We start from the raw sequence: 26,012 nt of genomic DNA, 5'->3' as shown, positions 1-26,012 counted from the left end.
CGCGGGGGATTTAAATATCCCCCGCGGCATTTGCATGAACATGGCTGCCGCTTTTTTCCGGCTCGGGGTTTTGCTGGAGAAAAGCGCCAGTCTAGACGGGATCTTGCGGACAATAAGCCCTTTTCCGGAAGATCCCTTATTTCTACTTTCAAGTAGGGCTTATTTTCTGGGAAGAGGCAGGAGCGAAGTGGCACAGCAGGGAATCTGGGACAAAGGCTGTGGGACAGGGACTGTCCTGCCCAATTTAGGATGGGTATTAGACAGCCCAGCATACACTGCTTTCTTGAGCATGGATTACTTAGAAGACCATTTACATTTAATCTGCATAGAGGCTACTATAATGTTTTTGTTATATTTGGTTTACCACATACAGCATCTGCAGTAGATCAGAAGTTCATCCCAACTGAGATTCAACTAAACATTGATCTTGAAATGTTTTTTATGCTCATGTCTGTGTCTTTGTATTGAATATTTTGGTGTCCTTTCATTCTTTAATTCATTTTGTTCTCAAAAATCTGGATTTAGGAAGATATGAATACAGGCATTCCCCGACTTACGCGGATCCTACTTATGTCGGATCCGCACTTACGAATGGGGCTTTCTCGCCCCGGAGGTCGAGGTAGCGGATTGCTACCTGTGAGCTCCGGGGCGAGAAAGCCCTGTTCGTAAGCTGCTCCAGTGCCCCTGGTCTGCTGGAGACCGTCTCCAGCAGACCAGGGACACCGGGCGGGTTCCCGCGCTTCTGAGGCTTTGCCAGAGCAAAGCCTCAGAAGCGCGGGAACCACCGCTGCTGCCGCTTGAGACCCGGTGCCTGTGGTCTGCTGGAGACCTTCCCCAGCAGACCACAGGCACCGGGTCTCAAGCGGCAGCAGCGGCAGTTCCCCGCGCTTCTGAGACTTTGTTCTGGCAAAGCCTCAGAAGCGCGGGAACCCGCCCGCTGCTGCCGCTTGAGTCCCGGTGCCTGTGGTCTGCTGGGGACGGTCTTCAGCAGACCACAGGCACTGGGACTGAAGCCGCAGCCGCGGGGGGGGGGGGGGGAGGTCCCGCGCCTCTGAAACTTTGCCAGAGCAAAGCCTCAGAGGCGCGGCACCCCGCTGCCACTGCTCCCCGTGTCCCTGGTCTGCTGGGGGGGGGGGGGGCGCGGATAGTGTGACCCCCCCCCCCCCCCCCCCAGCAGACCAGGCTTTTGTTTTGGACCCTGGAGCAGAGCAGCTGGGGCGCTGTGGATTGGTCCTGCAGCACCCGCTCTGGGCACTACTGGACCAACCCGGCAGCACCCCAGCTGCTCTGCCCCAGGTCCTGATTCAGCCGCTGCTGGTCAGTTTCAGCAGTGGCTGAATCAGGATGCCTGGGGCAGAGCAGCTGGGGTGCTGCTGGGTTGGTCCAGTAGCGCCGAGGAGCGGTGCTACTGGAGCAACCCAGCAGCACCCCAGCTGCTCTGCCCCAGGCGTCCCCAAGTCAGCCGCTGCTGAAATTGACCAGCGCTGACTACAGGAAGCCCGAGGCAGAGTTGCTCTGTCCCAGGCTTCCTGGAATCAGCGCTCATCAGTTTCAGCAGCAGCTGACCTGGGGATGCCTGGGGTTCTTAAATTGAATCTGTATGTAAGTCAGAACTGGCGGTCAGTTTCAGCAGCGGCTGAATCTGGACGCCAGTTCCGACTTACATACAGATTCAACTTAAGAACAAACCTACAGTCCCTATCTTGTACGTAACCCGGGGACTGCCTGTACTCCACACAATACTGTGATGTTGAGAACAAAATTAATAAAGGAATCAAAGGACACAAAGAGAAGTTATTCTTTAATTGGTTATATACCACTGCTAGGAGCTTGGATAACAAACATGAGCAATTGGCATTGCTCATTTATGAGCATAAATTTGATCTAGTTGGTATTACTGAAACCCAGTGAAATGATTTGCATAACTGGAATGTTAAAATCACTGGTTATAATCTATTTAAGGATAGAGTGGGCAAATGGGCAGAGGCAGTGACAATCTGTCAAAAATGGCATTACTTTTTCAAAGTCGCTGGTAACTCAGAAGAAAATTATCTCAGGTACTTATGGCTCAATATCTATACATATAGAACAAAAGATGGGGAACTAATCAAACAAAACACACTAGGGACAGGGCATCCACACCTTCTTCTGGATCATCTGAAAAAAAATATGTTTGATCATGGAGGTATATTTGAGCAACATATCCTAGAGATCTAATGCCATCAACAATAAAACATCCATTGAATTTCTAGATGACATTTTCCTAACTCAAAAAGCCATCACATGTCTTAACAGGCATGAGCTGGGAGGCAGAATTATAATCAGAAAAATGTGAATGATAATAGGAAACTGTTTAAGAACACTTAGCTAGATGCCTTCAATGCCACAATTGAGGAAGAAGACCACGATAAGTCTTCGTACAATGGGGAAGTTCCAGAAGACGAAGAAAACACATGTTGTTACATTATTTTAAAATGGTAAACAGATGACCTGGGTAATTACAGTCTGACATCAATCCTGGGCAAGGTAAAGGAGCATCTGATATGGGACTCATTTAATAACTAATTAAAGGAGAGTAATACAAAGAATGGCAATCAACATAGAAGCATAGGTGAGATAGATCCTATCAAATTAAGCTGATTTTTTAAAAATGAGATTAACATTTTGGTTCATAAATGCAATAGTGCTGACATATACTTTGACTTCTGTGAGGTGTTTGATTTGGTACTGCATGACATTTTGATTAAAATATTTTAAAAAATATAAAATTAACATGGCACACATTAGATGGATTAAAAACGTATTTCAGAATGAAACTGTAAATGCAGAATCAGCATCTTAGTGGGTGTATTTCTATTGGGATTCTGCAGGGATGGGCTCTTGGCCTTACACTAATTAACATTTTTATCAATGACCTAACATCCTCACTGATAAAATTAGCAGTTTACATAAAAACTGGGTGTGGTGGTGGTAAATATCGAAGAAGAAAGGTAATTGATTTCAAAGTGTTCTATAGCTTGTTAAATGGAGTACAAGCAAATAATGTGTATTTTACTACAGCTAAATATAGATATACATATCTGGATACAATGAATAGAGATCATATTTTTATGATCGAGTTCTCTCTCCTGGGGAGCAGTGATTCTGAAAAAGATTTGGGGGTCGGGGTAGATAACCAGCTGAACATGAGCTCCTAGTGGGATAGTGTGTTCAAAAGTTAATATGATCCTGTGCTGTGTAAATACTAAAGAGCAGACAAGTAGAAGCAGAGAGATTTAGACCTTTGTATTTGGCACTGGTGTGACTGCTGCTAGAATGCTGTGTCCAGATCTGGTGCTCACAATTCAAGAAAGATGTTGATACAGTGGAGGGGGTTCAGAGAAGAGCCACGTGGCTGATGAAAGGATTAGAAACATTGTTTATAATAATAAACTCACAGAGCTAACTCTATTTAACTGAACAAAGAGAAGGTTACGATTAAATTGAATACATAGGTACTGTAAGTACCTTCATGGAGAACAATATTTAATAATGTGCTCTTCAATCCAGAGTACGTAGGTATAATATGATCCAATGGCTGGGAGCTGAAGCTAGATAAATTCAGTCTGGAAATAAAGTATATACTTTTACTGCGACTGTAATTAAGTACTGGAACAACTTACAGAAGGTTGTGGCAGATTCTGACAACTTTTAAATCCAGATTGGTTTTTTAAAAGATCTGCTCTAGGAATTACACTGGGGGACCCCTATGGCCTGCTCTTTACAGGAAGTAACACCGCACAATCACAACGTTCCTTTCTGGCTTTGTAATCTCTGAATGAATTAAAATGAAATGAAAAACTTGATATTCATATACATATCCTAATCAGAGTTGTATTAGCTATTATTAAATCATGCATTAAATCTACATGATTAAAGGAATTTATAAAACTGATTTTAAGGAAGATGCAAGGGGAGTTGATTTTGTCAGATATTGGACATTCAGATTTTTCAAGATATTTAGGCCTTGCTGCCCACCGTGTTGCCATAGCTAACTGATTTGTACTCATTGGGTTTTAGATAGGGTTGCCAGATGGCTGAAACAAAAATACCGAACATCTCCCCCCCCCCCCAAAAAAAAACACACGGAAAAAACAAAAGGGGGGGGGCAAAGTTGTTGAGAAAAAAAAAGACTGCAAGAACCTGGATCACTGCTAGGGGATTTAAAAAAACCCAAAACCCGGGCATGCTTCATTGGGAGAAGGGGATATCGGGGGAGGGGGTACCGGTCAAGAGGTGGCGAGGCTGGCCGGGAGTAAGGGGAGGGCGGGAAGCACAGCTGGCGGGGGGGTCAGGGGCCGTGGCGTTGTCTGGGAGGAATGGGAAGCGGGAAGCACAGCTGGCTGGGTGGGGGAGGGCGCAGTGGCGCTGGCTGGGGAAGATCAGGAAGAAGAATGGGCCGGTGGGAAGCAGAGCTGGGTGGTAGAGAAGGGGGCTGGCCAGGGAAGTTCAGGAGGGGGAAGTGAGAGAGAACCGGCCAGCAGGGAAGTGGGGGGGAGGAGAGGATGAGCAAATTGGCCGGCGGGGAGCGGGACTGACCTGGGCACTTGCTGCCTGTCCCGCGCAGGCTCCTGGTGACGCACGAGTGAGGAGGGGCTTCCCCTCCTCCTCACACTCAACCAACTGAGGGCTCCCGACAGCAATTGCGGCCCCGCCTCCCAGCTGGGACTCTCAGCTGCTCCCCCTGCTCATGCCAGGCTTCCGTCCAGTGCGCATCCGGAAAAGTCAAAAAATATCGGACATTGCACATGTCCGGTATTTTCTGATTTTTTTTTACCAGATAGAGAGCACAAACACCAGACTGTCCGGTACAATACCGGACAATTGGCAACCCTAGTTTTAGACTCCTAAACATTTAAATCCCTTTGGAAAATGAAAGAGCTCTTAAGTTAGATGTTACACTGATGAGAGCAACCATGCCTCAGTACTTCTAAAAATGTGGCGCTAGCCCCTTTCACATCAACGGAAGTATTTGAGGTGCTGTACAATGAGTCATGGTCAACAAAGACAAAGTCTTTGCTTCCCAACAGATGGAAGGAAGGCAGGATGGTCTTGTGAGAGTCTGGATACTTGGATCTCGTCTTGTCCTGCAATGAAGTTACCGGGTGGCCTCAACAATAGCTCCGTGCCTCCACTTACTCCATCTATAAAACAGGGACAAAACTTACCTTTCTCACAGGAGAAATTAAATTAACCTCACAGTGCTTTGAAAATGTGAAGCATGATTATTGCTAAAGAAACCTAAACAGTTGGGAGAACAATCAGAACTTTCAAGGGGAGAATAATCTTTTCTTCCTATATTCAGAAAAGCCTCTTTTCTCGCTCCCAAACTGTTAACAGCCTTAGATTTACAGGCCCCAATCTCAAGTAATATTTAAAATAAAGGCCAAGATGAAAAGTGCTCATCAGCACGATCTGTTTCCCTTAAGAGTACTACTTCCTCTTTCGCAAAGCTCCTATTATCTAATGCTTCCTCTCCATGAAGTTTATATGGTTATTTCAGAGATTTTAAATTGCTGGAGGAGTATTTGCTTTTTCTAATATCTTTCTCCATCAAAACTGCCTTTTCCCCACCAAGCTTCTGAAATTGTTCTCCAAATTGTCCTGTTTTCTTTTATAAGAGCAATGTTATTCACCTAGACCCACAAACATATCTGATATAGCCATTTTGTCTTGGCTACAAATAGTACTTTACAGTAGAGTACGTTCACGGAAGCGACTGGGCAGCCACATATTCTACAGGGAAGATCAAATATTTTTTCTCTTTAAACTAATCCAAACCCTTTCACAACAGTTTATGCATCAAGTTTGGAGGTATACAAACTTTGGATTATCTATTTTCCCCTAGACTAGTTAGAAGGAATTAATGAATGAAACTGTTGATTCATTAGTATTCGCTGTCTTAGGGATACCAACAGACTAGATTTTTATGATATTCAAACAATTTTCATTTATGAAAAAGCTCTTAATTTTCCCTGTCTACAAAATAATCCATTTTATTCTATTTTTCTCCTGATAACTTAAAGTATTTGGTTCTTTCCATTTTCCATAGGTGATGAGTCTTATTTTTCCCTTCAAGAGCCTTTTAAAGTTACTACTGCCATGTTTCAGAAGAAATAGCAGATGACAACACTCTTAAGCTGTCTCACGATTAATCAGTACTCTAATTGAAAGCATTTATACAGGGAAACGGCCCTTCCCTTTTGTCATACCCTTCTGTTTTCGTATCTTCTTCCTGAACAAGAAGGATGACAAAGATCAATATTTGTTTTCACCGGGGAATCCATGTTTTCAGCTCTGAGGCTGATGTGTAAAATCTAAATTTCTAGCAGTTAGAACAAAGGAATGGTTAAAGTAAGGCAAGTGCCAACATCTGTTCTCCCATTTTTAGAAACAAAAGCAAAAAAAATTTAAAATGTCCTTAGTTATTCCAATAAAGTAAGCTTACTTGGTCAGAAATGTATATAGTTGCATAACTACAGAAATAAGCTCTCCCTAAAAAAATCTTAAAAAACAACAATGGTCCTGGTAACACCTTAGGGTATGTCTACACTACCCCGCTAGTTCGAACTAGCAGGGGTAATGTAGTCATCCGCAACTGCAAATGAAGCCCGGGATTTGAATTTCCCGGGCTTCATTTGCATGAAGCCGGCCGGCGCCATTTTTAAATGCCGGCTAGTTCGAACCCCGTGCCGTGTGGAATGAGGAAGCCTAATCCGAACTAGCTACTCCGTGCCGCATATAGCCACGCGGCACGGGGTTCGAACTAGCCGGCATTTAAAAATGGCGCCGGCCGGCTTCATGCAAATGAAGCCCAGGAAATTCAAATCCCGGGCTTCATTTGCAATTGCGGATGACTATATTACCCCCGCTAGTTCGAACTAGCGGGGTAGTGTAGACATACCCTTAGAGACTAACCAAGAAATATATAGATAGTATCATGAGCTTTCATGGGCACTACCTATTTCTTCGGATGAAAAATATGGACAAGAGGCATAGAGGTTCAAATATAAAGCAGAAAAAGGGGAAAAGGGAAGAGGAGAAAAACCTGTCAATTAGGGCACATCTACACAGCAGGGCTTAACTTGAAAAAAAGCTACTCAAATTGAGCTACAGCAATTGCATAGCTTATTTCAAAATTAGAAGCATCTACACAGCACTTATTATGAAATAGAACACTCATCCTCCAACTTCCCTTACGCCTCATACAATGAGGATTACAGGAGTCAGAATAAGAAGTCCTCCAGCTTGACAGTATTTTGACATTGTTTCAAAATAACGCTAGGTATTTCAAAATAATGTTGCTGAGTAGACATATCCTTAAAGTGTCTGTGCTAAATGAGGCTAATAGAGTAGGCTGTAAGTCTAATACTTACCTTTTGATGTCATTTGGGTGTTGAATATAATGGCTCATCCAGTTCATCTCTTTGTTCAAGCCAGGAGAGATAGAGTCAAAATTGTATATGGAGGCCAGTTCTGCACACTCTCTCTCTATTTGATTCCTGAAATAACTCTCTCTAGTTAATCTCTCAAGAACCATAAGGTCTAGTCAAATCTTCTGTCACTATTTCCTATTCCAATATTCAAAATTTGTTGCAAGAAGATGCAGAGTCACTAATGTAATCTCCAGCCACTAACTTAATGTCTTTCTAAGGGATTTGAAAAATGGATATACACTCAGCTTAAGGTTTTGTACTACTTATAATTTATTGCACAATAAAACCAAGTAGCATTTTTTAGCTTCTGTGTATGGTACTATATTGTATTTTCAGGATCTTTTCTAGCCCCGACAAATAGGCTGCATCTCTATTTCCCACACATGATATCAGTCCTATGCCATTCTGCACTGTGAAGATAAAGTACAGGATTGTTCTTGATGCCTTGTGTCTTCAGCCTCCATACAACTATAAACAACACCTACAATTTCTCAAATTTTTGTTTTACACTTGCTTTTTTCCCCAAAGTGCTGCACTCTATGTTTCACCATTATTCATAAGTGTTTCTTTGCGACTCGGCATAGATGTTCTGGGGTTGGGGACACCGTAGGCACTGCTAAGGAAGAGCAACTCTATACAGCATTCTCCTGCAGCAACTCTGGTGATTTCCCAGTAGAAATCTATGAAGGAAACAACATGCTGTCTGCAGCATTAATTCTCTGAGCTGTAACTGTATCCCTCTGTCCCTTGGGAGCTTCTTGAGCTGTATTGGCAGGTTGAAGGGAAGCATAAAGAGGCAGGGTCTCAGAATAGATGCTCTAAGTTTACTGAGATGACACTGAGTTTCCCCTATGAGTCTTAAGCTTTACAAAGTTGCAAGGCCATGTCCCTGACCCTTCATACATCCTTAAAGTCCTTCACCCTTATAGGAGAATGCAGCAGCGTCTCCTAGTACCAGGGATATGCATTATGCTGACAAACTTGTTAGCTGTCATATTTTGACTAACGGCATTAAAATGACTTTGCACCTCATGCACAAAAGGTAACTCTAAATTTAACTATCACCAGTTGACGTGCTGCTCACCATAACAATCCTTGACTGTGTGGATATCATGTTAATTAAATTGTGTTCATTATCATACTCAGTGTATACAGGGCCTGAGTTCTGTTTCTCCTCCAGCTAGCTTTATAGGGAGAATATTTAACCTTTAAACATGGAAGCAGTTTGCCTTGAAAAGCCTTATATTTCATGACAGTCTAAGTTAAGGGTGTCAAATAAATTTCTCAGTTCCCCAAGTGGGCCACTTATTAATTTATCCAACGAACAAGACAAAAACAGACTGAAACCCAACACGTGTCTATAAAGCAGTGTTGTCCAATCCATCTACTCAGCATGGATTTCAGGGAAATTGAGGAAACGTGAGGTGGTAGAGGGCAGCAGAATGGTGGTTGGTTCTGATGGGGAATGAGAAAGTGAACCTTGGCTCTCATTTTTTATCCCAGCATTTTGATGAATACAATAAAGTGTCTCATTGATCTGCTGTAAACAAGGTACAAGGAACAAATGACACAATTGTCTCAGTGACAGTTTAAAGCCAGCAGGAAAACTTATGTGTGCAAATTTAATACTGTAATCTTCAAAACTATTTAAAAATTTTGTTATCCCACACATAATGCTATTCAATTTTCTTCACAAGTTTGTTAGAGGAGGATGGTAAAATGATAGTATATGTAATTTTTTACTTGAAATTACTTGAAAAACATTAGCTGCCATGTGAAACAACTTCATATGGAAATAAAGTAAGTATAAAATTTTCAATAAGAACAAACTAACAAATCAAAAAAAGTAAACAAAACAAATCTTACTTGCAGTCGGTGTCTCCTACTGGCGACAGCGTTCTCCCAGATTGTCATGCAGGTCCTCCCAACAGGGAAACAACTCCTGGGTGCTGAAAAATGAAGTAGTGGTTAAGAAATCTTTGCAAACACTTCCTGTAAGACATATACATAAATTCATCCTTTTGTTTATAAATTCCGGTACAGTATAGAAAATAACTATGGGAGCTAAGAGCATTCCATGTCAAGCTGACTCTGCCTGTGTCGTTTAATACACTCCAGAGGAAATGTTTCTATATACACTAGAAATCTGGCATATAATTGTTTGGCAAATAAACAAGATCTTTATTAAGAGATGAAACTCCAGTACAAAAAGTGATGTGAAAGTGGGCTCTAAACCAACCACAATCAGGTATTCATAAGTTCAGAATAAGACAGCTCCATTTTAATGTATTGGTGTTGTTTTATTTTTCTAAGAGTTAAAATGGAAAAAAAAATCCCACCCACCCACACTTGAATCCTGCTTTCAACAAAGTCAACGGTAAATGAGCCCCCATCATTTGTTATCTTACAAGCAACTCCAGATTTTTATGTTTTTTGTATTGCTTTGAAATATCTTCCTAGGCCAGAGCTTTTTGGAATTTGTTTCCTTAATAAAAGGAACGAAGATTTCTCCTGCCTGTTGATATCCTACAGACTGCACATTTAAACACTGGTGTTATTCTACAAATGGCTTGACAGGCTCCAGCATAGTCCTTCCCCACCTCCTAGGCACCATATGATAGGCTAATGCAGAAGGAAAGTAGGATCATTGTTTCCTCCTTTGGGATTATGTGTGCACCCTCCTTGTTCCCAGGAACTTACAAAGGGAGCAGTTCCTGCATTCCCCAGAACTTGGGGCTATAACAATGACAAGCCCTTAACGAGCTTTTATTAAAAGGAACCATGTCATGCACAAAAAAATCTTGTTTCCAAATGTTTCTTTATCAGGCTTGGTTATGGGGTTATTATTTCTTTGATGGTTAGCCCTCCATAGAGAAAGGGCTACTACAATTTTTGAATCCAGCTATTGGAACTGACAATTAGTGAAATGCCTGTGTGTTTGTATGTACCTCGAGCTCTTCCTCAACTCCCTTTGCTAAATCAGTTCTTGTGAGTTAGTAGAGGATTGAAATTAACAAAATTAAAGCTGATGGGCTAACAATACTAGTGGAATGAGCAAGCGTAACTGTATTGCTACCAGCAGCAGAAGTGAACTTTACCACCCTGTGATTCTGAGGACTATTAAAAGACATAAATGGTTAGCTGTTAGGACTCAGAAGAACAGAGAATGTGTCCTCTGCACTGGTTGGGATAAACACTCCTTCTGAGGATCCAACCATTTCCCATCCTCCCACTCAGAATCCTACATTTTCTTGCTCACCCTCTAGTAAAGAGAATGCTACATTCCTGATGAGGTTCCCCAAAACCTGACCTGTGAACTCTTCTCTCTACCCATAAAACCTCATTGGCTGGCCTGCTTGCAAGCTCCTCATCTTTAGCCTCTTAGGCCATGGCATCATGGGTATGTTCTTTTTCCTGGCATGAAGGAAGAGGTAGGAGCCAGAGGAGGCAGAGCACATCAAGCAGGCCAGCCATGAGGGATGGCTGTATGATGGGATCTGGTCACAGAAGACTTGTTGGGGTGCTTCCTGGAATGCTAACAAAGCCACTGACACTCAGCTCCTTGCTCTCTGGGGCTTCTCAACACTCTGTCCTGCTGGGCCAGTTCATGGAATCTCCCCCCAGCCAAGTCACAGAGTTGAGATCGCCCCCCCACCCGGAGGAGCAATACTGGCACTGAAATACTTCAGGTCTGAGAAAAATGACAAAACTGACTCTCTACAGGTAGGGTTACCAGGTAACCCCCCCCCCAAAATACCGGACACACTTGAACGTGGGCATGGGAGGGGGGGACGGACCAGCTGGGAGGGGGGCGGGGCTGGCTAGGAGGGAGGGGGTGGGAGGTGGGTTGGGGGCCGCGGGGCTGGCTGGGAGGAAGGGGGGGGCGGGAGGCGGGGCTGATGTGGGGGGGGCCAGGGGCCACGGGGTTGGCTGGAAGGAAGGGGGCCGGGAGGCAGGGCTGGTGGAGGTCGGGGGCCGTGGGGCTGGCCAGAAGGAAGGGGGGGGCGGGAAGCAGAGCTGGTGAGGGAATCGGAGTCCAGGGGGGCTGGACGGGAGAGGGGGGGCCGGAGGAAGGGGGACGAGAAGCAGAGCTGGCGGGGGGGGAGGGGTGCAGCCACTGGCCACAGCTGGGAGTCCAATAGGCTGCAACCCCGACAGGCACTCCCTTTAGTTGCTAGTAGAAACTGGGCGGGGGTGGCTGGGAGCCACTCCCCCCGCCTGGCTTCTGCATGCAACCAGAGGCTCCCAGCGTCAATCGCGGCCCCGCTTCCTAGTTGCTCCCTCACCCACCGCCAGGCTTCCGTCCGGTGCCCAGCTGGAAATTCAGATAATACCGGACATTGCACATGTCCGGTATTATCTGAATTTTTTGACCAGACAGAGGGCGCAAATACCGGACTGTCCGGTAGAAAACCAGACTGTCATAAATCAGTAGAAAACCTATCTATAGGTGATCACCCAGACATTGAGGGAAAAACCCTTGATGGCTTTCATTTGCACATTTAAAACTATAATTCATTCCATACTCCATGGCTATGTCTACACTGGCCCCTTCTCCGGAATAGCCATGCTAATTTACAACTTTGGAATAGGGAAATCCGCGGGGGATTTAAATATCCCCCATGGATTTAAATAAACATGGCCGCCACTTTTTTTCCAGCTTGGGGAAAAGCTGGAAAAGACCGTCTAGACTGGCGCGATCCTTCGGAATAAAGCCCTTTTCCGGAGGATCTCTTATTCCTACTTTGAAGTGTTTACTTTGAAGTAGGAATAAGAGATCCTCCGGAAAAGGGCTTTATTCCGGAGGATCGCGCCAGTCTAGACGCTCTTTTCCGGCTTTTCCCCAAGCCGGAAAAAAAGCGGCGGACATGTTTATTTAAATCCCGCGGGGGATGTTTAAATCCCCCGCGGATTTCCCTATTCCAAAGTTGTAAATTAGCATGGCTATTCCGGAGAAGGGGCCAGTGTAGACGTAGCCCATATCTCTAACTTTACATACAAGAGTGACAGATATACCAAAATAAGATATACAGATTCAGCAGACTGAGACATTGAAATTGATAAGTTACATGAGGTATTTTGTCCAACGCATCTTCCAGTTATGCATATTGTATCCATAAATCAATTTCATAAAGCATGGAGAGTGGGGGACCATCACAGGCTGTTCTTAGCAGGGAGCAAGAAGCTGAACCAAGATTTGCTCTTTCTGTTTCTGACCCAACTCCATCTTATAGCTGCCTAGCTACTTCTATACAGGAATTACATGTGTACATCAACGGAAGATCAGACCCTGTACTGCCGACAGAATCTATTTTCAGGTACAGTATTTTCAAGTGAAAAACTGTCACCATCTCTGTCTCCTGTGGCAAAATAATATTTTCTTTTAACTCCGTAAGCCCTGGTCTACACTAGGAAGTGATTTCAAAGTAATTCCCCTTATTTCAAAATAACAGGCAGAATGTCCACTCTACCAAGCCCGTTATTTCAAAATAAGGGGCTGGTTATTTCAAAAGAATAACTCCTGCTTTCCTCAAGGAATAATGCTTCTGTCAAAACAGCACTAGTGTGGATGCTCCACTTGCTGCTATTTTGAATTAACTACAGCCCTCCCCCCCATGAGCCATTCAAAGTAATTACTCCCCAGTGATTCCTGGGGCTCTAAGTGGAGGTATTAAAGGAGCCTTCCTTGGACTAACTTCGAGGCTTGCCTGTAGCATGGAAATGCTCTTTTGAAATAGTTATTTTGGGAGTTATTATTTTGAAATGAATGATTTAAAAATAATTTCCTAGTGTAGACATGCCCTGTATATCCAGTGTGGTGACTGACTTATGGCTGGTGAGCTTGCTTTTTAGTTGGTCAGCTAGTAAAGCTAGTGCTTTTGGCAGCCTGTTGTCCAGTCTGATAGGCAATGGCTAATGTTGTCATTGTCCGCATGTTTCTACAACTTCACATACAAGGTAATGCACAGGAGCACAAAGTAGAGCGTGCCCTCTGGGCCTGGCAATGCTTTCCTAATGAAAGCTTCCAGATGTGCAACAGTTGGTGCTGCTCTGTACAATATAAAAGGAGACGTCTATTGTAAGATCTGATATTGTGAGCCACAAACTTTCTCCATTTCTGATTTCTTTTCTGTTTAAGAAATAGAGTAAGTAACAATTTTCAAAAGTCACTAGTGATTTTGAGTTTTCCAGATGTTGGATGTCCAACTTGATACGACCTGACTCAGTACTCAGCTTCCACCCTCTCAAGGCATCTCATGTTGGGCACTTAAAATTACTAGTCACTGACTTTTGATAATCATGTTCATTCTGAATTCACTAAATCAAAAATGTCTGTTTAACTCACACAGCACGAACTTTTCCAATAATGCACTTACAACTGAAACAGTCACAGAGGAGTAGAAACATAAACCAGCCACTTAACTTGTAAGGACATCAGAGGAAATACATCTGCATTACCATATAAAAATCTGCTCAGCACAATTCGCAATCTCAAAACACCAAGAGAAATACTGCTTAATAAACACAAGCTATTTTTTTCCCTTTCTGATGCAGTATGTGGAACAAATGTTAATTTTTACCACAGTGTGGAATGTTTTATACCACCGAGAGCACCTGAAAGGTACAGAACTGTATCTGGTAACAGGCAGGGCTATTTATCCTATCTAGTGGCTATACATAAATGTAGCTCTATTAGCAAAATCCTCAGTTCACACTGCATATATACAGTAGCTACTGACTATAAAATGAAGCCTGGGAAACTAAATGGTCTTTTCTTCCTCTGATGGGAGCACATAAAGAATTCTCATTAATGGTAATGGGAGCTGCTCTTAAAAGGGGAATGGCTCTAAACTTAAATAATCCTCAATTTCTGCAAGGCTGATTATTATCAAGCTACTGTTTGTTCTAAACTGCCTATTCTTCCAAAGAATGCTGCAGACAGTAGAACTATTTTGTTTCTATTGTGTGCATTTTTAATTAATAACTAATTAAACAGAATTAACATACAAGCAAAAATATTACCTTCAACTGAAAAGGTTTCTTCATCCAGGAACCCATTTCCTTTTACCAAAGATACCATGAAAAATTATTAGCCACACAGTATAAAACTCTGTCTTCTAGTTAATTCAATTCTTGGAATTCTGATATTCTTGTCCACTCTGCTATTTTCTGATTCTGTATGCGCAGCACAGATCTCTACCATATTTGGCTGCCAAGCCTATTACAGTGAACAAACAATGACTTCTCTGTCAGGACAGAGAATGAATAGTATCACAAAGACACTCCTCTAATGTACAACCCTGTACTTTTTCCCTGTCCTTGGAACAGTTTAACTAGGGTGAGAACTGATGGGAAAAACACTGGTGCATTTTTGATTGCCCAAAACTCTACTGGAAAAGTATTAGTGTATTCTACACAAAACCTTACATTTAAAGATTAAATGAAAAAAACAACAGCAAAAATACTTTGCCAACTTTTTCATGCTTTTTTGTTTCACATACGTGGGTGCACAAAATGGGAGGATTTATTAGGAATATAATTTAAGGGGCAGAAAAGGTTGTTTCAACTTCTAAAGAATAATATCTGAAAGAGAAATCTCACATTGATATAGAAATGTATGTTTAAAATAATCTGCTACACATTTTTTTTAATTGACTATGAATTCTGATCCTTTTACTAAGACTTAATTTCTGGAATAGAGTATTAATACTATGGTTTATATTAAGAGAGTCTGAAGTCATGTATCAGAAATTCTCCAAACAAATCTGTCTGTTCACTTTTTCCAAATGACATTACAATTTAATTTTTCAAGAACACATGATAGTTGGCCTTCCAGAAGTACTTTATGAGACACACTTTACCAACAATGAATAACTTTCTTAGCAGATGTTTACAGCTGTCAACATGCAGAGGAGTGTGATAATATTCTTAATGTAATACACTGTTCCCCATAAAGCTCTTCTTGTTGTAGAGGGACTGTTAGCCCCTTATTAAAACTCAGTGGGGGTTTTTGGTTGGCCAGCTCCCAGTACCAAAAGGGGAAGGGTCCATGAGAAATCAGGGCCCTGAGACTGACAGATCCCAGGGACAATGGAAAGAGGCCAACACTCCAGCTCAGCCTGATTGACAGGTTAGACAGGCCAATGAGGAAATTAGGAGGACAGATCCCATCCTCCCTGTGATCTGGGATTTTCTGGGTCTCTGTGAGAAAAGGAGAGTGAACTGAGAAGAGCAGGAGGAAGAGAAAGCTGTGTGGAGAGACAGACCTGCAGTGTCAGAGCCAGAGGCCCATACAGCCCACAGAGCGCAGACCCTGTGCTAAGAAGTAGACCTGCAGTGACAGAGCCAGGCACACACAGCCCAAGGAGTGCAGACCCTGTGCTGAGCTACAAACCTGCAGTGACCAGAGCCAAAGGGGTCAGAGAAGCAACACAAGGAACTGGAGTCTGGCAAAGCAGCACAGTCTGCAGCTTGGTGTTGTGATGGCTGGGATCAGCAAAGGGGGAAAAAGAGGCTCTGGGCAGGGACAGGCCACCAGCCAAGAGGCCCTGCAGGCCAGACTTGGAGAGGGATTGTAACTCCAACTGGGAGAGGGGTCCTGCCACCTAGAGCCTGATGCCTTGTGGTCACTGCCAGAACAAGCGTGTCCAGCATGCAGCCCCCCCTGCAGCACAGCCAGGACCTGAGAAAGAGTCCTGGGCCTATAAGGAATAGACTGTGAACTGTCCTTACACTCTGCAGACTGTTGTTTGAGATGTCCCCATGCTACAGAACAGGGCTACGTGTTCTCATGTAACCTTCTCATTTTTTCCTTATTCTTTTCTTTTTAATCAGTTCCTGTTTAATAAATTGTGTTTGCTTTGAACTGTATGAAATGATCACTGGGTCAAGAAAGCATGCAGTGTGCAGAGAGCACCCCGGAGTGGGGACACTCTAGCCCCTGCCCCAAGTGACTACAAGGTCGGGGATTAAGCCCCAGAAAACCTGGGCCCAGCCTTGTTGGGATTTCGAGGACTCTCCTACTTAGGAGAGTGGAAGGGGAACCCTCAGGGTCAGGGAGGCCTTTGGGTAAAAGAAGTGGGAGCAGGGACTCAGATCTTTTCGCTGGTCCATTTCACCGGAGTAGTATAGAAGCCAGGAAAGTTCCCTACAATAGCGGGACCATTCCCCCGCTTACATTGTCAATGAATGATGTAAACCAGCAGTCCCTTTTTAAAGTGCTGTGTAAACTTTTACCTATAAGACTAATATACAGGGTTTGACAATTAGTGTAATCTACTCGCCCGGGGCGAGTAGATTACAAGATGGCACAGCTCGGTCAGTGCATGTGTGGCGCGGTCTGCGAATGCAAAGTGTGCCGAACTGCGTGGCTGGCGAGCGGGACTCACCGCCGCTTGGTGAGCCCTGCTAATATATGTATGTATATATATATATATATATATATGTAGCTTAAGTTTCAACCAATATACAGGATATAGTGTATTCTCAGAGTTTACTTCGGTGCTTCTACATGTTCAGTCTCCCAAATCTGGAACACTCTGGGGCAGCAAAGAGCTAGAGCAGAAAGCCCTGGCATGCACTGGGGCCCCCACTGAGGAGCCTCAATCCAGGGATTCCTGACCCACTGGAATGCCCAGCTGCACCAGGGGCCACCAGTGGTTGGGGACTGCTGGGGCCAGAAATACTTGGTCAAGCCAGCAGCAGCGGAGACGGTGGTGGCAGTGGACCCCAGGGCTGAAGCTCCCCGACCACCCCAGCAGCAATGGGGCTGGCTGTCCCTGGTCCAGGGATGGCCAGCCACACTGGTAGCAGTGGGGCTGACAACAGCCAGAGAGCCCTGGCCCCAGGGATTCCTGGCTATGTCAGCAGCAGTGGGGTCTGAGGCAGCACATATTCCCTGGGGCAGGGCTCCCTTGCAGGGCAGGCAGCTGGGAAGAGGCAGCAGGCTGGGAGGCCAGTGACGGGGGACCTCCCCGGCCTGGCAAAATCCCTTGTTCGGAACTGGTCATGTCCCAAGGGTGCCAGAGGAGGCAGGGACAACCTGTACTTACTCTACTTTCAACTGAAACAAAAATCAGGCCCTGATCCTGCAAAGATGTATGAGTTTTAAAGTGCAGCACATGACTAATCTTACTGAACTCATCAGCACAGATCTTTGCAGAATCATAGTTCCGTCACAGGCACAGTGCAGTGTAGATCTCGCTTGGAACAGCTAAACTGGGATGATTAAGTGAAGCAACAGGGGTGTAATCCTTGATCCACTTAAATCAAAGGCAAAACTGTTTTGAACCCACCTGAAAAGGATTCTGGGTATTCCCATATATGGTAACTGTCTTCAACACTGTTTAAGGGTAATTTAATGTGAAGATTTTTAAATATCTAAAATTAACTGGGTCAGAATATACCCATGCAGAACTGTCCCATCCATAGGATGGTTTGGGGGGGAGGTCAGGTTCTGCGGCAGCCACCTCAACCATCCTATGAAGGAGGTCCAGGGCAGACAGGGGAATTCCTAGGAGGCCTGGTGTGGGGCGGCAACAGTCACACTCACCACAGCAGCAGGAGTCGGAGCGATCCAGAAGCTTGCTCCACTCTGTCCTGCTCTGCTACATGCCTCTCCCAGCTCACTGAACTATCTGCCTATGAAAATGGGGAGGAGAAGAGGTCTGTGTTGACAGTCCTGTATTGGTAGTTCTCCCATACACCCTGATGAGACCTTGCATACCCTAGCCTATTGCTATGTGTATCCTAGTTTGAAATTCACTGTTTTATATGTATTGAGAGGAAATGATTATTTCATAAAACTAATCTCCAGTAAAAGCATTTAGGGACCATTCAGCCAGGGTGAACCACAATTGTGGACTTGTTCCAGTTCCTGGATGAACTATGGCAACATTGCAATAATTCCCCATTCAATCATCACTAATTGGTAACTTTCTGGGGGTATGTCTACACTACAGAGTTAGTTCGAACTAACTTAGTTCGAATTAGTTAATTCAAACTAAGCTAATTCGAACTAACACATCTAGAACTAAAAACTAGTTCGAATTAGCGTTTTGCTAATTCGAACTAGCATGTCCACATTGAGTGGACCCTGAACAGGGCTTAAGGATGGCCAGAAGCAGTGCCGGCAAGGCATCAGAGGAGGACTTAGAGCGTGGAGCTGCTGTCTCAGGCTAGCCGAGGGCTGCGCTTAAAGGGACCCAACCCCCACCCTGGACAGACAGTTCTCAGGGGTGCCCCGCTTGCAAAGCAGTCCTGGCTTGGAGTGCCTGGAGTGCCCACACTGGGCACATCACAGCACTCTGCCATCAGACCGGCTGCACTTGCCGCAGGCTGCCATCTGGGGAGAGGGGGCAATTGGGGGGCTGCAGGAGAGCTTCCACCCCCAGAAGCCTGCAGAGCCAGCCCAGTCCTCCCCATCGGGGGCTCGTACCCCATTCCTCCCTCACCTCCTTCCACTTACCCTTCCCTAGCCCCCCTTCCTGATGTACAAAATAAAGATAACGTTTCTTCCAACATTGACTCTGTCTTTATTGAACAAAACTGGGGGAGACTGGGAAAAGGAGGTGGGAGAGGGGAAGAGAAAGGCTGGGAGAGGGGAGGGCAACTACAGTGATCAGGGGTTGTGAACAGGTCCCAGATGAAGAGAGGCTACAGAGACTGGGACTGTTCAGCTTAGAAAAGAGGAGATGGAGCGGGGACAGGATAGAGGTCTCTAAAAGCAGGGGTTGGGTGGAGAGGGTGCATTCAGAAAAGTTCTTCCTGAGTTCCCATAAAGAAGGACTAGAGGACACCAAAGGAAAGGAATGGGTAGCAGGCTTCAAACTAGTAAGAGAAAGTTGTTCTTCTTGACAAAGCAAATAGTTAACCTGTGGAACTCCTTGCTGCAGGAGGCTGTGAAGGCTACAACTAGAACAGAGTTTAAAGGGAAGTGAGATCAAGTCATGGAGGTTGGGTCCATGGAGTAGTCTTAGCCAGGGGGTAGGAGTGGTGTCCCTGCCCAAGGTTTGTGGAAGACTGGAGAGGGATGGCACGAGACAAATGGCTTGGTCACTGTCTTCGGTCCATCCCCTCCAGGGTCCCTAGGGTTGGCCGCTGTCGGCAGACAGGCTACTGGGCTAGATGGACCTTTGGTCTGACCCAGGACGGCCATTGTAAGCTCAGGGCTCAGGGTCGGGGGTCTCAGTGGACCCCCTTGATTTTCATGCACATCTGCTCCTGGGTGGCGAGGCTGGCAGCTCTCCTGCCCTAGACGGCCACTTTCCTGTGCCTAGTGCGAAGATCGTGGACAAGGTCCACGATGTCTGCACTAGCCCAAGAAGGTGCCCGCCTCTTGCGGTCCCGGGCAAGCTCCCGGGAGCTGCCAGCCTGGTCCCGGGAAGAGGGGTGGGCTGGGGGACATCGGTTGGGTGGCTCTGTGCCGTGCCAGGTGCAGGGTCTGCTGGCTAGGTGCTGGCAGGCTTGCACCTGGCACCGGCACCGTAGCCAGCCCGTGCGCCTTTAAGGGGTCCGGGGCCGGGAGGGGGGCATAGAGTTTCCCTGGTGTTGGCCAGAGTGGCCACCAGGGAAACCTGGGGAGGGCTAGCCTCCCACTAGTTCGAATTAAGGGGCTACACACCCCTTAATTCGAACTAGTAAGTTCGAACTAGGCTTAATCTTCGTAAAATGAGGTTTTCCTAGTTCGAACTAAGCGCTCCGCTAGTTCGATTTAAATTCGAACTAGCGGAGCGCTAGTGTAGCGCCTATGAATGTTAGTTTGAACTAACGTCCGTTAGTTCAAACTAACATTGTAGTGTAGACATACCCTGGCAGTCTGTCAGAAGCCCTTCCACCTGTTTAGAATAGGTCCTGCTAGGCTGTCATTATGGCACCCTTGGTACTAAATTAAAAGATTTCTGGATTCTATGAACAGACACAACTCAATTCAGAACATCAGTTTGTAGACAGAAGGGAAATATTTTACCTTTTCAAAAAATAACCAGTACTTTAGGAGTAATATGAAGTAGGCCAAATCCTAACATCCTCATGCAGGGAACTTCAGAGGGACTGTAGTATTAGTGGAAAGTACATAGAAGCTAAGTAAGAATTTGCCCTTTATTATAAAAGCATTTTTGAACGGCAAGAGTCTATCCCAAATGACCAGCGCTATTTTTTTACTTATAGCTTGACAAAGAGAATATTAAGGGATGACTTGTACAGTACAGTCTGTAAGTACCCATTTGGGAAACAAATATTTGATAATGAGCTCTTCAGTTTAGCAGAGAAAGGCTTAATTAACATGATGCAATGGCTGGGATTGGAAACAAGCCTTGAAATTAGACATGTTTAAAATTGACAGTATTTAATTTTTGGAACAATTTAGTGTTGGATTATCCATCAGTGATCATTTTTAAACCAAGACTGGTTGTTTAACTGAAACAAGTATATCCAGAACTATTTGGGGAAAGTTGCCTGGCCTGTATTATACAAAAGATCAGACTAGATTATCACAACCATCCCTTCTGACCTTAGAGTCAGTGAAAAACCCTGTTCTCAAGGGGAGTTATTAAGTTCAACCTGAGGTAAATCAGAAAATACTCAAAGCACCTGTCCTAGTCTCTACTGTTAGTGTTTTGGAGCAGGGACTGTCTCTACCAGCCCCTGGCACAATCGGGCCTATATACTGCCCAAGACCTACAAATACTGCCATAAAATGGCCACAACACAAGCATTATACACAAGAATTGCAAGTGGTGTCTTGATTTTGTTTTTAACCTTGATTTAGGAAACATATCTAATCATGTTAACTTGTTGAATTTCAGGTGTAAAAATTCTTTGTCATAATGTCTGAAATGTACAAACAATATTCCAGAGGGAAATACAGACTTAGCTGAAAGAGGAAGTGTCAGGGTTGATAGACCTCAAATCTGACCTACTTTTCCTTACAGAGCTTTATAACTGATTTCACAATTCATACATTTTTATACATTAAAAATCATCTTCAATGGGTTTTTTCCTTGTCTAAAAGCAAGAAAATGTCTCACATTAAAGAAATGCCAGGAGGCCAGTGCTCTTGAACAATCTTACAAATGGCAAGGGAAACCATACATAAATCTTACATACACTGAGATACCTTCATTGCTAGAAGCAAGGAGAATCAATTCAATGAAGAGCATATTCATGCAATGGAGACTATACCAGCATAGTGATGTTGCCATAGCTATGCTGGCATAACCCTGCTGTACAGACATAGCATATTCCAATGGAAGAGGTTTTTCCATCAGTGTAGGAACTCCATGAGCAAGGATAGCTACACTGATGGAAATATCCTTCCACTGACATAGTTGCCTTTACGGGGAAAAGAGGAGGGGGTCAGTGGACATAGCTACATTGGTTGGAGTAAGGGTTTTTCACATTCCTGACTGATTCAGGTACATAATCCCAATTTTTAAGTGTAGACCAGACCTAAGAATTGGCTAGCAAGAGTGTTGTACTGTAGGCCAGCTTTATTCTTCCCTTCCCTTTTAAACCTGTACTGTACCTGAAACTGGCAGGTGTCAGTGTTATTTTCCCTTAGTTCTTGTAAATTTTTTCTCCTTAGTGTGTAACATTTGGGAATGGCAGTAAAGCATCAGTGAGATGTCAGACATTAGATACCTCATGTTGGAGATTGCACCTTCAAGAAGGGCATCACTAAATGGCAGTCACCTGTAGGTCAAAATATTTCCCATGCACAGTCTATGAGATAGTGCAGAAGACTTCCCAGATATCTACACCTATCTCATCCCACATCAGTGGTATTTTTATCTTTATTCTGTCCTACCAGATTTTAAAACAAACACACGTGCCTATGTGCACCTAATGCTATAAGGCAGAGATACTTCTATGGAGAATTTAGTAGCTCACAACAGAAACTCAGTGTATCTTACCCAAATTGTAGTTCCCAGATAGATTTGTATTGCTAAATAATCCTTAGAGATTGAGAGCAACATTAACATAGTTTATCACATTCTTTTTTCCTCTGAATTTATGTGACCCTGAGCTATTCTGGATCTTCTCATGTCTTGCTTCCTGCTCTTACAGCATCTCCTGTGGCATATAAAAATGAGGTCATTATTCCCTAATGCAGCATGAAACTTCTATTAATTTCCAGAGGCATGGAGAATGTAGTCATGTTATGTGCAGTGTATAATATTTTTATTTCAGTTATAACAGTGCAAATTGAAAAAACTTCATTAACTTCAATATCTTAGGATTTAGACAACAGCAACTGAGATGAAAATTTCTTCTATACATTCTTTTCATGCATACTAAGAACTAAAGAAGAATTTCCCAAAGAGCATAACATCCTGGTACAAAGAGATGTTGCTTACATCTCAGCGATGTTCGGCAGGGGGAGGGAAGGAAAAAAGAGCTCTGGCACTTACTGCAAAAATGACTATGGAACCCACAAGCTTTGTCTTGTGTTATGCAAAATAATCACAGGAGCACAGTACAAATCTTTGGAATTGAAAATTCTAATGTGTTATTGGTAGGCAAATTGTATTTGATCAAATCTTATAAAAATGTAATATATTTCTTTTTCCTGACACTCTCATTCATACACTTTATGCTTACATATGCATAGGTAGAGAGATACATTATACAGCACCCAGAATAATATGCAAGCTTTAGAATTTCTTTTTTAAATGAAAAATTGAAAGATGTGGCACGTGCTGAACTTTTATGAGCAACTGAAATACGTCTGTCAAATAAAATTAAACCTTTATCAAAATCTAATTAAACCTCCCTGGGTTCCACTCTAAGCTCATGCCACTATCCATGGTACAATGTCCATACTGTTATTCTTAGTGTGCAAACAGAGCAATGCCATGTCAGTCTACCTGAGCTGGGAAGAAAATCTGCGGAGAATTGTAGATGATATTCTGTCTGGTTGGTTAGGTGTGTGAAAGAAGTGTAACGTTCTGGAAAGCAAAGGGCTATTTTAACGATGAAAATAGGAGCTTGTCTTCACTACCAGACTTCCCTGCTTTGAGAGAATTGACTGCCTATTAACTCAGGATACTTGACATGAACCTTACAGTTAGTGTAAACAGAGTCCACATTTATTGCAGGCTCCATAATTTGTAGCATAATTTACTCATGCTTCTAGTGTAAGATTCATACACTAGGAGCATGAGTAAACAGGTTATACATGTTCACTTAATTGGCAATCAATTAGCTTGAGGTAGGAAAATCTACTAATGACCTACTCTATGACTATGTCTTTACTACTAAAACATTGTCAGCACATGAACTGCTGGCTGGGGGAGTTCCTCCCCTTTTATGAGCAAGGCCCCATCCTTTCTGCCACCGGAGCTTAGACTTCTCCCACTGGCCACTGGCCTCTGGCCTCTGCCACATATTAGCACTTCCAGCCCTGGGGTGCCAGAAGGGGAAACAGCACTGCTGCAGCCTCCCGCCCCACGCCTGGAGCAATGAGAGCGCAGGTGGTACATGGCCCCAGCCCAGAGCACCAGGCAGCGTGCAGCCCCAGCAGCCAGGCCACAGAACAGAAGCAGGAGATCTGGGGGCAGTGTGTGGGTGTGTCATACCTGGCTATTTGGGGAGGCACAACCTGCCCCAGCATATGGTACCTGCCACCCATGTACTAAAAGGTGTGTTTTCATATTGCAACTGTTATTTTGATGTAAAATCCTGATTGAAAAAAAGACACAGGTAGGGTGGGGTTTTTTTGCATTAATGTGGGTTACTTCCCAGCCAGTGTTGGTCTTGGCTAGCTACAGTCAAGGCAAAAACTATCCGTGCCTTGTCTCCATTAGGATTTTACACTGAAGTAGCTATTACAATATGAAAAAGAACACACCTTTTTTTTCTTTCAGTGAAAGACATAGCTTCAAAAAGGTCTAAGACTGCTACTGTCTCTGAGTCTTGGTGTATGGTTGAAAGTTATATTAGTATAGGGTGTGTGTGTGTGTGTGTGTGTGTGTGTGTGTGTGTGTGTGTGTGTGTGTGTGTGTGTGTGTGTGTGTGTGTGTGTGTGTAAATAGTATGCTGATATAGCTTTATCATTATAGTATCCGAATTGTAACATACTCAGAGTGTAGTCTCCTGACTTCCTGAGATTATAAGGCTATACATTTTCTGAATTATGCATTGGTAATGTAAAGTTATTGTGCATACAGATTTACATTATTTTAATTATGAACTAGAAGCACAGTAAGCATATGATTTTTTAAATTTCTAATGTAAACTTACAAGTATAGTCACAATTGACGAGAGCATTCCTGCTAATTAGTTTGTTTCTAAAAAAATCATAGAACACTAGAACTGGAAGGGACCTCAAGAGATCATCAAGTACAATCCTCTGCCCTCACGGCAGGACCAAGCACCATCTAGCTCATCCCTGATAGATGGCTATCCAACCCGCTCTTAAATATCTCCAGAGATGGAGATTCTACAACCTCCCTAGGCAACTTATTACCAGTGTTTAACCACCCTGACAGGAACTTTTTCCTAATGTCCAACCTAAACCTCCCTCACTGTGATTTAAGCCCATTGCTTCTTGTCTTATCATCAGAGGCCAAGGAGAACAATTTTCTCCCTCTTCCTTGTAACACCCTTTTAGATACTTGAAAACTGCTATCATGTTCCCTCTCAGTCTTCTCTTTTCTAACCTAAACAAGCCCAATTCTTTCAGCCTTCCCCCATAGGTCATGCTTTCTATGCCCCAATAGCCTTCTTTAGTCTTCATTTTAAGAATCCCATACTCTGTTTCATTTAACAGGATGGAGGTCTTGACAGACTAGGCCTTTTTTATGTTTTCCACTTCTTAATTAGATTTCAAATCAAATCTCTCACTGGACGTATGACATTCAAATGTATTTAGATATGGCTTAAAATATTGCAAAGCTATCCATTTTCTCAAATTGTCATGGCTAACCAGAAGGAACTGTCTGAAGTAGTTGAAAATATGGACCAAATTTGATTATCCAAATCAAATTGCCAAGCTATAAAAGCACATGGGGAATCATGCTTTTTAAAAATGTCAGCTCTGATTAAAGTTATGAAATGATATGCCAATACTACTGAACAGAAGCCTATGGAAATGGAGTTGATATACTAGTAACTGATAAAATATCCACCAGAAAAGGATATTTAATGTTTAGAATGACAAATGTCATAAGGAGATGAGATGAACATTTTCCTGTTATTCCACAACACGACTTACCTTGCAGAAAAAGGAACTCTGGAATTTTGACTACTCTTTTTCATTCATTAATCACCTGTGTCACCACTCTGTCACTGAGTTTGAATTGTTCTGCACCATGTCTAATTGCTGGCTTGCCTTTCTGAATCTTGATCCTGCTAAACCTATTTTAAATGTTCTGTTATTTGGCTCTAATTTACCCCTAAATATCCTCTAAACAGTTCAGTAAGCAGTGGAAGTGTTGGTAATGTTCCTAGACAATATTAACCTTCTGGTTCAGAACCGGTCAGGTCCCAAGGTGCCAAACTAGAGAGGTTCAGCCTCCATAACTCCATAAACTCTTT

The 26,012-nt window shown here is 43.6% G+C and overlaps 1 protein-coding gene across 6 annotated transcripts in view; it reads right to left on the bottom strand.

Annotated features, from left to right (window-relative positions):
* Positions 1-26,012, bottom strand: part of PAG1 (phosphoprotein membrane anchor with glycosphingolipid microdomains 1) — a 255,053-nt gene that overhangs the window by 67,368 nt on the left and 161,673 nt on the right. For 4 of the 6 annotated variants that reach the window (XM_075920476.1, XM_075920475.1, XM_075920477.1 and 1 more), the window contains one exon: positions 9,342-9,424. The gene's annotated coding sequence lies outside the window, so the exon portion shown is untranslated. Of the gene's footprint in view, positions 1-9,341; positions 9,425-14,498; positions 14,735-26,012 lie in introns of those variants that run through there. The other 2 variants (XM_025190840.2, XM_006135278.4) reach the window with 1 other exon arrangement.

This window comes from Pelodiscus sinensis, chromosome 2 (genome assembly GCF_049634645.1).
Source record: "Pelodiscus sinensis isolate JC-2024 chromosome 2, ASM4963464v1, whole genome shotgun sequence".
NCBI classification, from domain to species: domain Eukaryota; kingdom Metazoa; phylum Chordata; order Testudines; family Trionychidae; genus Pelodiscus; species Pelodiscus sinensis.
Note: the sequence above shows the minus strand (reverse complement) of the source record. Positions and strands in the feature narration are given on the sequence as shown.